Here is an 11,948-nt window from a genome sequence, read left to right on the forward strand (position 1 = left end):
TTTGGCTGGAAACACTGAATCAGTGATAACTGAGCCCTCACAGTCCTGCAGCAGCTCCTGGAGGAGCCTGCCCAGCATCACACCTGACACAAACCTCATGCCAAGAGGCATCTTGGAGCTGTACCTGGCTTCTCTGGGGCAATTCTGATGTTACCTGGGTCTGGGATTTGAGAAGTCAGCAGCCCTACTGACTGTCTCCTGCACATCACAACTTTGTAGATCTTGATTGCATCCCTCTCTATCTGCAGTTGTATCTCCAGGTTTGGCACATGAAGGTGAGCAGAAAACATCTCTGAAGACCTGTAGCCCCTCCAACTTTAATGAGGGAGGTTAGAATACTGACAGTGCTCTCACATTTCAACTCCTCCAAGCAAGAGAAGCTGTAATTTCTTCTCCCTCCTTGGCATTAGGGCAGTCAAGAACATGCCCAGGTGAGTTCTCACCTTAGATATTGGAGACTCTCTGACACCTATTTGTAAAGATTCCCTGGGACAGTACTAGAAAAGGATAAGAATTGTCCTCAAAGTGGCCTGAGCTCCCCAGCTCCCTTTCTCTGACTAAAATCTCATTCATAAGAGGTTCTTCCCTCAGTTTTAACCCAGACTCCTCTTTCAAATTCAGCACAGGCAAGGGAATCTGCCAGGCCACCTCAGTCAATCCCACCTTCCTTCTCCCCCAGCACCAGTGGGTTTCCTCTGCCATAACCCTGCTCACTAAGTCGTGACTGCAGGGGGAGAGCACACAGGCTGAGCAGATGGGCTGTGAGGGAGGAAGGCCTCACTTCAAGCACAAATAGCTGGTGGGAATTTAGCAGATGTGGTAAGAAAAATCTGGAGAGACAAGCATGAGGTGACAGGATTCCAATTTCAATCAAATAATGTGGAAGTCTCCCTTGGCAAGGAAAGGTTTTATCTTCCATCTTCTTGATTGCCTTGTCTTGAAGAAATGATGACTGATGCCAAGTGCCAGCACAGGAATGATCTGGAGTATTCTTCATTTAAGATCCCATATGACTCCCTGCCCTCACCAAATGGCTTTTTTTTCCACAAGGGAAATCCATCCTCTATAACCCAAATGTCCATAAGAAAAGACTAAAACTCAATTAAAGTCATAAAATTCATTAATTCTGTACCACATTCCATCCTGTTTATGTCCAGAGACAGAACTTTAAGATCAGACCTTCACTTCCCCATTATCAAATCAGGATGGCTCAGGAAATTTGGAACATTATAAACATCTCTACATCCAGCATATTGTAATATTCATTTGGCGTTAGAATTTCATCTTGGCAGAAGCACCAAAGTTATCACAGATGGGTATGAGGTTTTTTTCTTTATAAATATTACAGAGCCATTAATTAAACAGGGGAAATGAACTGTGCCAGGCAGCACTGCAGAGGGACAGGAAAGCACAGTCACCATTGGCCAGCACCTCAGACTGGATGTGGGATGAGTGCTCACAACACCAAACTGACAGCAGAGATACTCTGGCATCAACATTACTGCAGGTTTTAGAAGATATTTCAACAGGAAAATAATTTACAGACATTACTGGTGTTCAGAAGCAACGTTCCAGGTAACATGAAGGATTTTCAACCTTTTGAAACAAACCATGGTATTTTGGTTAAAGGACACGAAAGCTGTCCTCTCTAAGATGATTTCCTCACATTATCAACACCCAAAGACAACAAATTGGGCAATTCCTGCACCTGCACTCTTTCCTTCTTGCCCTGTGCTGGGATGTGGTCATGCAAAGCCCCCTCCAGTTCCCTGTGTTCTCTTCACCCTCTGCTAACCACACAGATTTAGTCAAAAGATTGTCCCCCTGCACACACTTGAAACAAAGCTCAAAGTCAAAACCTGCTGCTGAGGAGAGGAGGACCTTTTTCTTTAAATATAAGTGGTGCTGAAATGTCTAGGTTGCTCTAAAATAATCACAAACCCCAAAGTGACTTACTCTCATTGCCACAGCATCTAACATCAAAGAGAAGGAAATGTGTGAGTTTTTAGCAAGTGGAGGTTTCTGCATGAATACATCATGAGAGGAATATTTTTATAAACAAATCATCTGTGAAATGTTCTCCAGAACTAGTTCTAATTCTGCTTGTCATAAATAAATCTAGAAAAAATGTTTTGGTATCCCCAAATCCTGCATCAATTTTTGTGTGAAACACAGGTCTGTCAAGAAGGTCATATCTTTGAACCTGTTAGAAAACTTGCCAAAGCTCTCCCACTACATTTCTCCTTTTTTTTTTTTTTTTTTTGTTATGTACAGACCTTTGCAGATTCAATACAGCCAGATTGCAAAGGCTGCTCTTAGGTTTATTATTCCCTGATCCTCTTTAAACAAGGGCCCTAAATTCATCCCTGGTATAAGAGCTCTGCTGTCACTCAACTAAGATGCAGGACACCTATTTTGAGAATCCTGTGAGACACTGACTTGCAAACCTCTCCTTTGGAATAATCCCATGTCCAGGACATCAGACAGCTCATGGTCCCAACAGAGTGTCCAGTGAGACCCTCTTCCTTCCAAACATCTTTATCTGCACCTCTCTCTACATCAGCTGCTGGCAGAACTTAGGGGACTGGCTTCAGTGAAAAATGCAGTTAGACTTTAGGATGGAGATAGTTCATCAGCCAGGAGAGTTGAGAGGCTTTATGTGTCAACTCAAGGGCAGGAATTTATGAATTGCTTCCCACAACTCCTGCAATAACAAGCACAGGGCAGAAAAAGCAGCATTCAGCTAGGAGCTCACATAGGACTACATGGAAAATATCAGACCAAGCTGGAAATCAGGAGGGAAAAAAGATACAGGGTGGGCAATGGATCTGCCTGTGAGCGAGAGCTGGACTGCCCAGGCTCACACATTGATCTGCTTGATTCCCAGCCTCTCACTTAACAGTAATTAATTTGCATTGATGAGCACTGACCCCTGGAAAAGCTTGCCTACAAACCAAATAAACTCCACTGGTATTTTTTCCTGTCTCTTTCCAGCTCCCTCCTTTTGCTTTTCCACCCCTTTAAACCCCATTTCTTTTGCATCTGCACTGATTGCCCAGACCAGGACCAAAGAGAGAAAAGCATCATCGCTTACCAGAACTAGGAAATATCTCAGCACATCCATTCACCAGCCATTTCCCCTCTGCCTAGCCCGCAGAGCTGCTCCTGGAAGGTTTGCCCCTCTCTGCTGGGATGCCACAAGCCGGAGATTAGAAGCAAATGCTCTGCAAGCCAAGCCGATCATCCCGCTGCCAGCACACCCAGGTACTGAGGCAGGAGCGATGGAAAAGTCCCTCAGCCAGCAGAAAACACCAGCGCAGGCACACACACACCCCCAGCACTGAGGAGCAATGGCAGAGAGGGAGGGAGGGAGGAGGAGAGCAGATGGGAGGGGGTGGCTTGGGGAAACCAGGCAGCGGGCGATGCTAACGTGACAGATGTGTTGACTTTTAAGTTAAACAGGAAATTGAGGATGTTCGACGACGCAGGAGGAAAGACATTAGCTCACATTAAAGGCAAAGACTTTCCATGGTCTTTCCCTTCTTTGCTTTCTCTCTTTCACCCAGGCTTTCTCCTGTGATTTCTAGCTCTGCCTTTCCAGGCAGAAACAAGCCACGGTTGATGCTGACTCTGCCTGTGTGTCTGGGCAAGGCAGGAGCTGACACAGAATTCCCCATCCTAGCAGCGAGTTGGGAGACTGTTCTTTTAGTCCCTCTTCAACTCAGGCTCCCCTGACATTATTTAAACAACATCCTCTAGATGATATGAGTAAAAGAGAGAATGCTGAACAGGAGAACAAGGCTTTTAATTTGTCCCAGTTCTGGGTAGGGGAAAACACAGGGTCAAAATCCTGATTTAGCTTATGTAGAATAAGCAGCAGAAAGTGGAAAAAATTGATTTAAATGCAGGGGAAATAAAGTGTCTTGGTGCACTCAACTTCCCCATGAATAAACCTGATTTTTCCACAGTCCAGACAAGGGTGACCAGGCTGAGTCTGGGGGATAAGAGCTGGACTGTGAGGGTCCACAGGTCCAGGGGAATGTAACTCCAGGGCAAGGCAGCAGGTCTAGGCAGCAGTGAAATGTGAAGAGAATTGGGGAAATCAAAGCCCACTGATCTCTTAGTTACAGCCTGGAAAACCGAGTGTAGGAAGGCAAAGCACACTGGGTTAGAGCTAGACCTCAGCCACCAGAGGTTAGGGCAGGAAGAGAATGGCCCCACCACAAACCCATGGACAGAAGATCAGCTAGGACACAAGGACTCTGTTCCTGTTTCATGAGCTGGCCCTCCCTGCTGGCTTTTTCCACTGCCTTTGGCACAAGGAGGAAGAGCTCCCTTGTCATCCCTGCGGAGCTGGGTGTCAGCCACAGCCCAGCCTGCACAGCTGAACCTTTTTCCTTCATCTCCCCACCAAAACTTTGTCCCTAGACCCACATGTAGAGGGTCAAGAATATCTCTTCTGTGGCATGAATGGGCCCCCAGGGTGAGATTAGTGACAGGACTCCTTTTTTTTCTAGCAGCTGTGCATTAGGTAAAGAACAGAAATCTGCTATGGGCACTTGCTCCATAAAGGAGTGAAACACTCAGGTTTTGGTGCAATCTAGCCTGCCTCCCTGTTTGCATGCCATTCTTCCCCACCCCCTCACTGTCCCTGAGCTGTGCTGTTGGCCTCCCTTCAACATTTTAATGGAGTATTGACAGTGATCCATTCCCACTCCAAACAGATGAACCTGACTTGCATCCCCAGATTCCCATTTGCTGAGCCAGCCCAAGCAGGAGAGTTTGGAGCATCTCCTTGGATGGATCAGCTGCACTTTCCAAAAGCATTCCTTTTTCTGGTTAGAGGAACAGCTTGGAAAAGTCTAGCAAGGATATTACACTTTGGAAAACTGCTGCCTCGGGTCTCTTGTCCCTCCTCCTGCCTGCTGCCACGCTCCCCATCTCAGCAATTATTTATAAAGCTCCGTGTTCTTTCCTAATTGGGATGTTCCCCTTCCCCTTGCACGTCACTCCTGTGTCACTCTGTATCTGGGCCCCTGGTGACCTCTTGGAGTGCTTGGCAAGGCTGGCAGCAGCCAAATGAGTCATCAGCAACCTGCTGGCATCTCCCTCCCTCCCTCCATCCAGCCATGGCCCCCCTGGCTCCCACCGAGCCTGGCTGCAGCCGGGGAGGCCTGGTGGAGTTTAAAGCTGTCTAATCCCCTGGATAATTCATGAAAAGAGGATTACCCATTCTGTGCACAGCCCTTAACCTAAATAGAAACCAGCCTTCCCCTTGCATTACAGCTCCTGTGGCATGGAAGTGTTTTCCCTGCACTGCTTCCCCATCCCATCCAACCTAGGGGTTAACTCTGCTCTTGCTCAAATCTGGGACAACCTGGTTCTAACCCATGGAGCTACAGTGACACAAAACTGGGTTTTGTAAAGCAGAGGTGAGACTGTGTTCTGTGAACAGCAGCAGGATCAGTGCAGACTCATCCCCAGAAGCACATTCTCTCCCTAATAAAAGGCAAACTCCTTTGTGGGGTCCTGCCCCAGGACCTGGGCTCTGGCTCACCAGGAGCTGGGCTATCCCTGCTGCCACAGGGTACAGCCAGGGAGGTGGTGAAAAGGGAATACTTAACCTGTTACCTTTCCTGCATGCAGAGATGGAGGGATAGACTGATGCAGGAGGGATTCCTGATGGATTCAGCAGCTTCCTGGGAGACCACAGCAAGCCTCACCTCTCCCCTCATTTCCTCTCTCCTTATTTTCCTGAGCGTGTCTCCTCACCTTCCTCTTGTTTTCCTCCTCTCCTCACCCCCAGATGGTGAAATGAGTTCTGACCCAGCCACCACAGGCTCCCCTTTCCTACAATGCCTTTTTTTTTTCTTTTTTTGGCAGTTAAAGTCCTTATGGGACTTTAGTCACCGTAACATGAAAGCATTCATTAGCACAGGAGTAATTCCATAATCTCTTCAGAAGAGAACAATTTCAGAGGTTCAGCTGGAAAATCAATTTGCCAGCTTGACGATGCAGGAAGAGGATTTTTCAAGGCTGGCTTTGGCTTCCCCAGCAGGACTTTTATCAACCCTGGGGCTTGGTGGCCAGGAAGAGGCCACCCACAGCAGCTCTGAGGGGACGTGGCAGGACCTGGGGCTGTCATTTGGCTCAGGCAAGGAAGGGAGCTGTGGCAACTGCAGGAGGAGCCTCAGAACCAGACCTGTCTCACCAGGTTTTGCCCAATGTTGTGCTGTACTGGTGGGACAGCACCACCATGGGTCATGGGGAATTTTCCTGCCTTTTTCATCTCTCATACTTCATTTCACCAAAGCAGTGCTCCCAGCTCAGAGCATGAAAGGGATGCATCTCAAGCATCCTGCCTTTTCCCTGCAGTTACAGGCTGAACTAGACTCTTGCACCTCCTGTACCAAGTACCTGCCCATGTGCTCTTCCTCTCCTCATGGAATTTTTCACACTTTGACTGTGCTGACAGAAGCTGGGGCCCTCACCCTGCCTGCAGGCACACAGCAGCCAGATTGGCAGAAGTCATCTGCAGGTGCAAGGCTGACTTTAGGGAAGCATCCAGCTCTGTGCTTGCAGGCTGGGGGCTGCCTCAGAACCTGAGTGGGCTTCCACCTCCAGCTCAGCTCAGATCCTTCAATCAGAAGTTGTCAGGTACCAGAGATTTTCATTTAAAGATGTTCCAGAACACAAATAGGTGCAAAAAGCTGCTTCATGGGACAGACCTCTCAGAATTTGGCAAGCTGAAGTGGAAGGCTGTCTCCTGTCAGCTGCTTTTTGGTTCTGGCTTTGATGTTCCCAAAGGGTTCCCCAGCACCCACACTACACAACTGCAAAGTTGTGTTAGGAAAACCCAAGGTGTCCTTGCAGATCTGATCTCCAGCTGAGTCCATCTGACAGTGGTGGACATGCTTTTGACAGCAGGGCCACGAGGAGGAGGAGAAGCAATAGGAGTTATTTAGGACCTCTTGGAACTCTTGAGACCCAGGGCCCCAGTGTGGGTGCTGCTACCTGTGGCAGCTCTCTTACAGTGAAGGGAGAATTCCCCTGCTCCTTCTGATGGAAGAAGGCTTTTCTATTGTGATTCAGAAGAAGCCATGGATGCTGCCTCTGCTCCCTCTCCTTCCTCCAGGCTGTCCTCTAGGAGTCTGACCTACTGCATGAACTGTTAGGGTCCTGTGTCATTTTGGGCAGAGGCACCAAGGTGTATTCCCAAATGAGCAGCAGAGGTTGGGCTCAGTGCCTGGGATGATCAGTGCAGAACTGTTGTATGCTCAGTATCTGGCTAAGTAAACCAGAGAATTAACCCTTATCCTCTCCCTTCCCCCAAGTGATAACACCAGGGACACAGAGGAGACATGAAACAGCAGTTTTTATGCCATGCCAGACACTTGACTTTCTCTCAGCCTAACAGAAGCTTCTACTCTGACTCCTCATGGCAGGAGTCCCCCATAAGCTCTAGTGGGTGCTTACAAGTTTCCAACCTGACCACAGTCAGGGATCCCCCTCAGCACACACAGAGCACTGCATGCTCCTCCCCTGAACATTATCACCATCAGGCTGTTACTCTTTTCCTTTTTTTCTCGAGATGAGGTCATCCCTGACAAGTAATATCCTTGCAGGGCCACTTTTTGCCCATTATTTTAATGGGATCTTGGTGTCACAGATCATATTGCTGCAGTTTGATGCATGTAATAAAATTTTCCCTTGAACAAACACTTGTCCTCCAAAAGAAAAATAATCCCTGCAGAGATTGTGCTACAGGATGTGCTGTGGGCATGCACACATGCACGGGAACTTGTCACCACAGCACCTGCATCCCACCACAGCCACTGTGCAGAGAGACAGCCCTACTTTCTCTTTGTGGCTCCATTTAACCCTTCCTAGGAGGAGAGACTAACTGCAGTTTTATTCTTTAGCTGCAGTTAGACTCTGGTGGAGAGGAGGGTGCAGGGAGGATGGTGGCAGTGGGTGCAGGACAGCTCGGGGTGTGCACACAGGCACGGCACACTCACAGCCCGGGGTGCCACCACCACCAGCACAGCCCTGCATGGCTCCATGGGGACAGCACAGCCCCTGTGCCCGAGCAAACAGCTCCCGCCTGTCCCTGCCAGCCCATCCCGGACAGGGCACACACCAGGAGCACTCCGGTGCTCAAGTTCAAACTCCACAGCGCAGCAGCTCCGGGCAGAGAGCGAAGGCAGCAAAGCGGGGCTGGTTTAGATCGTCCCCAACTGCCCCGACCCTTCAACCCCATCGCACTGACCCAGCCCCTGCGGCTCCCTCCGATCCATCCCAACTCAGCCCCTGCAGTTCCCTCCGATCCATCCCAACTCAGCCCCTGCAGCTCCCACCGATCCATCCCAACTCAGCCCCTGCGGCTCCCTCCGATCCATCCCAACTCAGCCCCTGCGGCTCCCTCCGATCCATCCCAACTCAGCCCCGGCGGCTCCCTCCGATCCATCCCAGCTCAGCCCCTGCGGCTCCCTCCGATCCATCCCAACTCAGCCCTTGCGGCTCCCTCCGATCCATCCCAGCTCAGCCCCTGCGGCTCCCACCGATCCATCCCAGCTCAGCCCCTGCGGCTCCCTCCGATCCATCCCAACTCAGCCCCTGCAGCTCCCACCGATCCATCCCAACTCAGCCCCTGCGGCTCCCACCGATCCATCCCAACTCAGCCCCTGCAGCTCCCACCGATCCATCCCAACTCAGCCACCCACTCCGCGCCCTTGCGCATCTTCTTTTTCACCTTTTGTTTTAGTTTCTTTTCCCTGCCCCGGCTGTCCCCGTGTTCCGGGGGCACAGGGAGCGGCCGGTCCTCACCTGGTGCGGCCCCGGGGCAGTGCGGGCGGTGCGGGGTGCGGGGTGCGGCGCAGCGCGGCTCTGCGCTCGCATCTCCTCTAGCACTGATGCAGTCCTGCCAGGAGCCGCATGCCAATGATGCGGACCCGGGGATCCCAGCCCAGGAGCCCCAGCGATGGGAGGGAGCCCAGCGTGTCCTACCCGCTTCCCTGCGGTCCCCAGCCCGGCTGCGGAGCGAGAGGAGGCAGCGGAGAGAGCGAGGAGCTGCGCAGCAGGCAGGGAGAGAGAGGCAATGCTTGTGTAATTTCATCACGGTAATAAAATCCAACCCAGAGTCTAAGTGTTGCAGCTCTCTAGCAGAGTTCTTCATTACACGAGGGCTTTTTCTTTTGTTGTTTTTTTGTTGGTTTTTTTTTTTTTTTTTTTTTTTTGGGTGTAATTGCTGACATGCAGGAATGTTTCTAGCTGGAAGCAGAGGGGAATCCCAGCATGACTGAGCATCCTTCATCTCTCCACTTCATATATTATTAGACCATTGCTATATTTGAGACCCCTCTCCACAGGATGGCTAGGGTAGGGGCATGTTTCAGACAAAATCCTGGGAAAAGCCTGTTCTGTTTAAAATTCCCTTGTGTTTATAATTTGCGAGCTCATTGCCAGAAGAGTAGCAGGAAATATCCAACTGTCCATGCAATTTGGTGCTGGAAAGAGACCATGTGGACACAGCAGAACTGAACACAGTTTGCCCTGGAAATCCATCCCCGCCATTCTGTGTTATTAAAAGAGATAAGCAGTAACATGAGGAGGTGTCTTACTGAGGAGCAAAGCATGCAACTCCTAAGAAAGCCTTCTCAGTGCACATGGGGGGCATGTCCACACCCAGCAACATCTCTCCATGCAGAGGTGCCCAAATTAGTCCAGATAATGAGAGCAATATTTTCACTGACAGATTTTTATTGCTGCTTCTCCTAACCTAAAACTGAAAGGCAGCATGGATCCACAGGCTTTTCAGAAACAAAACAGGGGCGGATTTACAGGGCAGCATGAATTCCTTGTGCTTGAGCAGAGAAGTGGAAGTGAAACCCCAGCCAGCCACCCTGCCTCTGTCAGCAGGTGACATCTGGAAAGCCACTTTCCCACTCTGTGCCTCAGTTTCCCCACCTGTAAGCCAGCACTGGCACTACTGGCCCCTCCAGGCGGTACAGCCACTAGAGATTGTCACTCCTTTGCCTGTTTCCAGGGCTCCTCCAGACACATATTCCACCTTTCCTCCCTGGCCTCTATGTTACTGCACCCCCTCAGCCCACCTGATCTGAATCTCCAGCTCAGCTGTGCTTGTACTAATTGACAGCATTCCAAATGGGGCCTGTAAATTCTCTGTTTATCTGATGGCTTGCTGATACAGTTCCTGTGACTGCACTGGTGGCATCGCTGCCATACGGAAAAAGCAGTAGGTGATTAATTCAGACCTTTTTTTTTCTTTTTACACCCACTCATAAAAATTGGAACTTGAATCTGAGGTTCAGCTTTATTCTGCCTTGCACAGTACATTAGCTTAATTGCATTTTGTGTTTGGTACAGCACACCAATCACTTTGATGTGGGAGCACTTCAGAAGTCAAATTATTACCAGAACTCCTGCACATTACAGGCCAAGTATCAAGGCCTTGGCAAAGCTAAAAAGAGCCAGTCTATCACCATGCCACTGAGCACTGCTTGCTTGCCTGTCACTGCTTCTGTGAGTCCTCCAGCTCATTAATAGCTCAAATTCCTCTAATCCCAGGAGCTCTGTTTGCAGGTGTCCGATCCATGCTCAGGAAGCACAGCACCCTTCATGCTGTGCTCTCCTGGAAAGGGCTTGGGACAGTCCCAGCCCCATCCCAGGGGCTGTTGGAGGGAGACTGCTCTGCCTCATGTCCCCTTCCACTTGCAGGAGGGTTTGGAAGAGAGGAGAGACTTGACAAGGACACTGGGGGCTTGTCTCCATTCCCTTGCATCTTCCTACTGTTTCCCATGCAGCAGAGATCTAATTCAGGTAAACTTGTATTAAACCTCACTGCAGAATGAACAGAGAGGGAGGCAATAAAGCTGGGAGGCGTTCTTTGCTAATGCATTGTGGTTATCAGAGTTTCTAATTACCTCTGCACCCTCCTGTGCTCTCTCTGTTAATCACTGCTGCCTGTATCCAGGTACCTCAGCCAGACTGAGCCATTTTCCCTGGTGCCATATGGTGGAGCAGGGACCCCCGTGGGCTGCCTGACATCCAAGGCAGCAGGATGGGGAGGCCTCACATCTTTCTGTTCCAAAGAGCACATTAATGAAATCTGCAGCAGTCCGACTGTCTCAGAGCCATTGCAAGGAGCAAATGGAAAACAAAGCAGAGCTGCAATGAAGAAGTGCCTGGCATGGAGATGGATAGAATTATATAAGCTCTTATATCCCAGGGAAACAGGGGACTGTGCAAAGGCTGATCATGAAGGTGTATTAACCAACACAACTACACAGGCAAAGAGAGCTTGATCTAACCCCACAAACTCACTAAACACAGTGGAAAGCTCACAGATCTACTGTGAAGCAGGGTGGGATGGGAGATCTGGCCAATCCATGTGAATAGAGCAGAGCCCCACAGTCAAAATCAAGCCATTTTCCTCTTTTATGCCACCTCAGCAGTTTCTCTTTTGCCTCCTTGCATGAAGCAGACACCAGGGACCCTTGCACTGAGGTGCAGAGCTGGCCAAAGCAGGGTACCCTCCTTCAGCAGTGCTCAGATGCTGTGGGGAAGGTGTACAAAGCAAAACAAGGAGCCAAGTGGTGAAGAAGCAGCCTCTGGGATGGCTCACAGGCTTTGGAGTGAAAGGAAGGTAATTAGAGGGAAAGCAGGGCTCTAAAAATACACAAACAATGCATATTTCATGGCTCTGCCAGAGCCAGGCTTACATGCCTGGCACTTACTGTGAGAGGCACTCGGTACCACGGGGTGCTGTGTGACCAGGGGAGGGTCAGCTCAGGGCTTTTAGGGTGGCTTTAGGGCTCCCTCCACACAGAGACACTCACATAGGTGTGGGGGGCACACACAGCACTCACACACACACTGTGTCCCCCTGAGCCGTGGGGGCACAGAGGTGATATGGGGACCTCCCAGCT

The 11,948-nt window shown here is 50.0% G+C and overlaps 1 protein-coding gene across 3 annotated transcripts in view; it reads right to left on the reverse strand.

Moving 5' to 3' along the window:
* The window catches only part of SV2B (synaptic vesicle glycoprotein 2B), a 65,935-nt gene extending 56,843 nt beyond the window's left edge, over positions 1-9,092 (reverse strand). Inside the window, exon 1 of one of the 3 annotated variants that reach the window (XM_077185297.1) lies at positions 8,827-9,092. The gene's annotated coding sequence lies outside the window, so the exon portion shown is untranslated. Of the gene's footprint in view, positions 1-3,094; positions 3,356-8,752 lie in introns of those variants that run through there. The other 2 variants (XM_077185298.1, XM_077185296.1) reach the window with 2 other exon arrangements.
* Between the last annotated feature and the right edge of the window lie 2,856 nt (positions 9,093-11,948).

This window comes from Agelaius phoeniceus, chromosome 13 (assembly GCF_051311805.1).
Source record: "Agelaius phoeniceus isolate bAgePho1 chromosome 13, bAgePho1.hap1, whole genome shotgun sequence".
Taxonomy (NCBI): Eukaryota; Metazoa; Chordata; class Aves; order Passeriformes; family Icteridae; genus Agelaius; species Agelaius phoeniceus.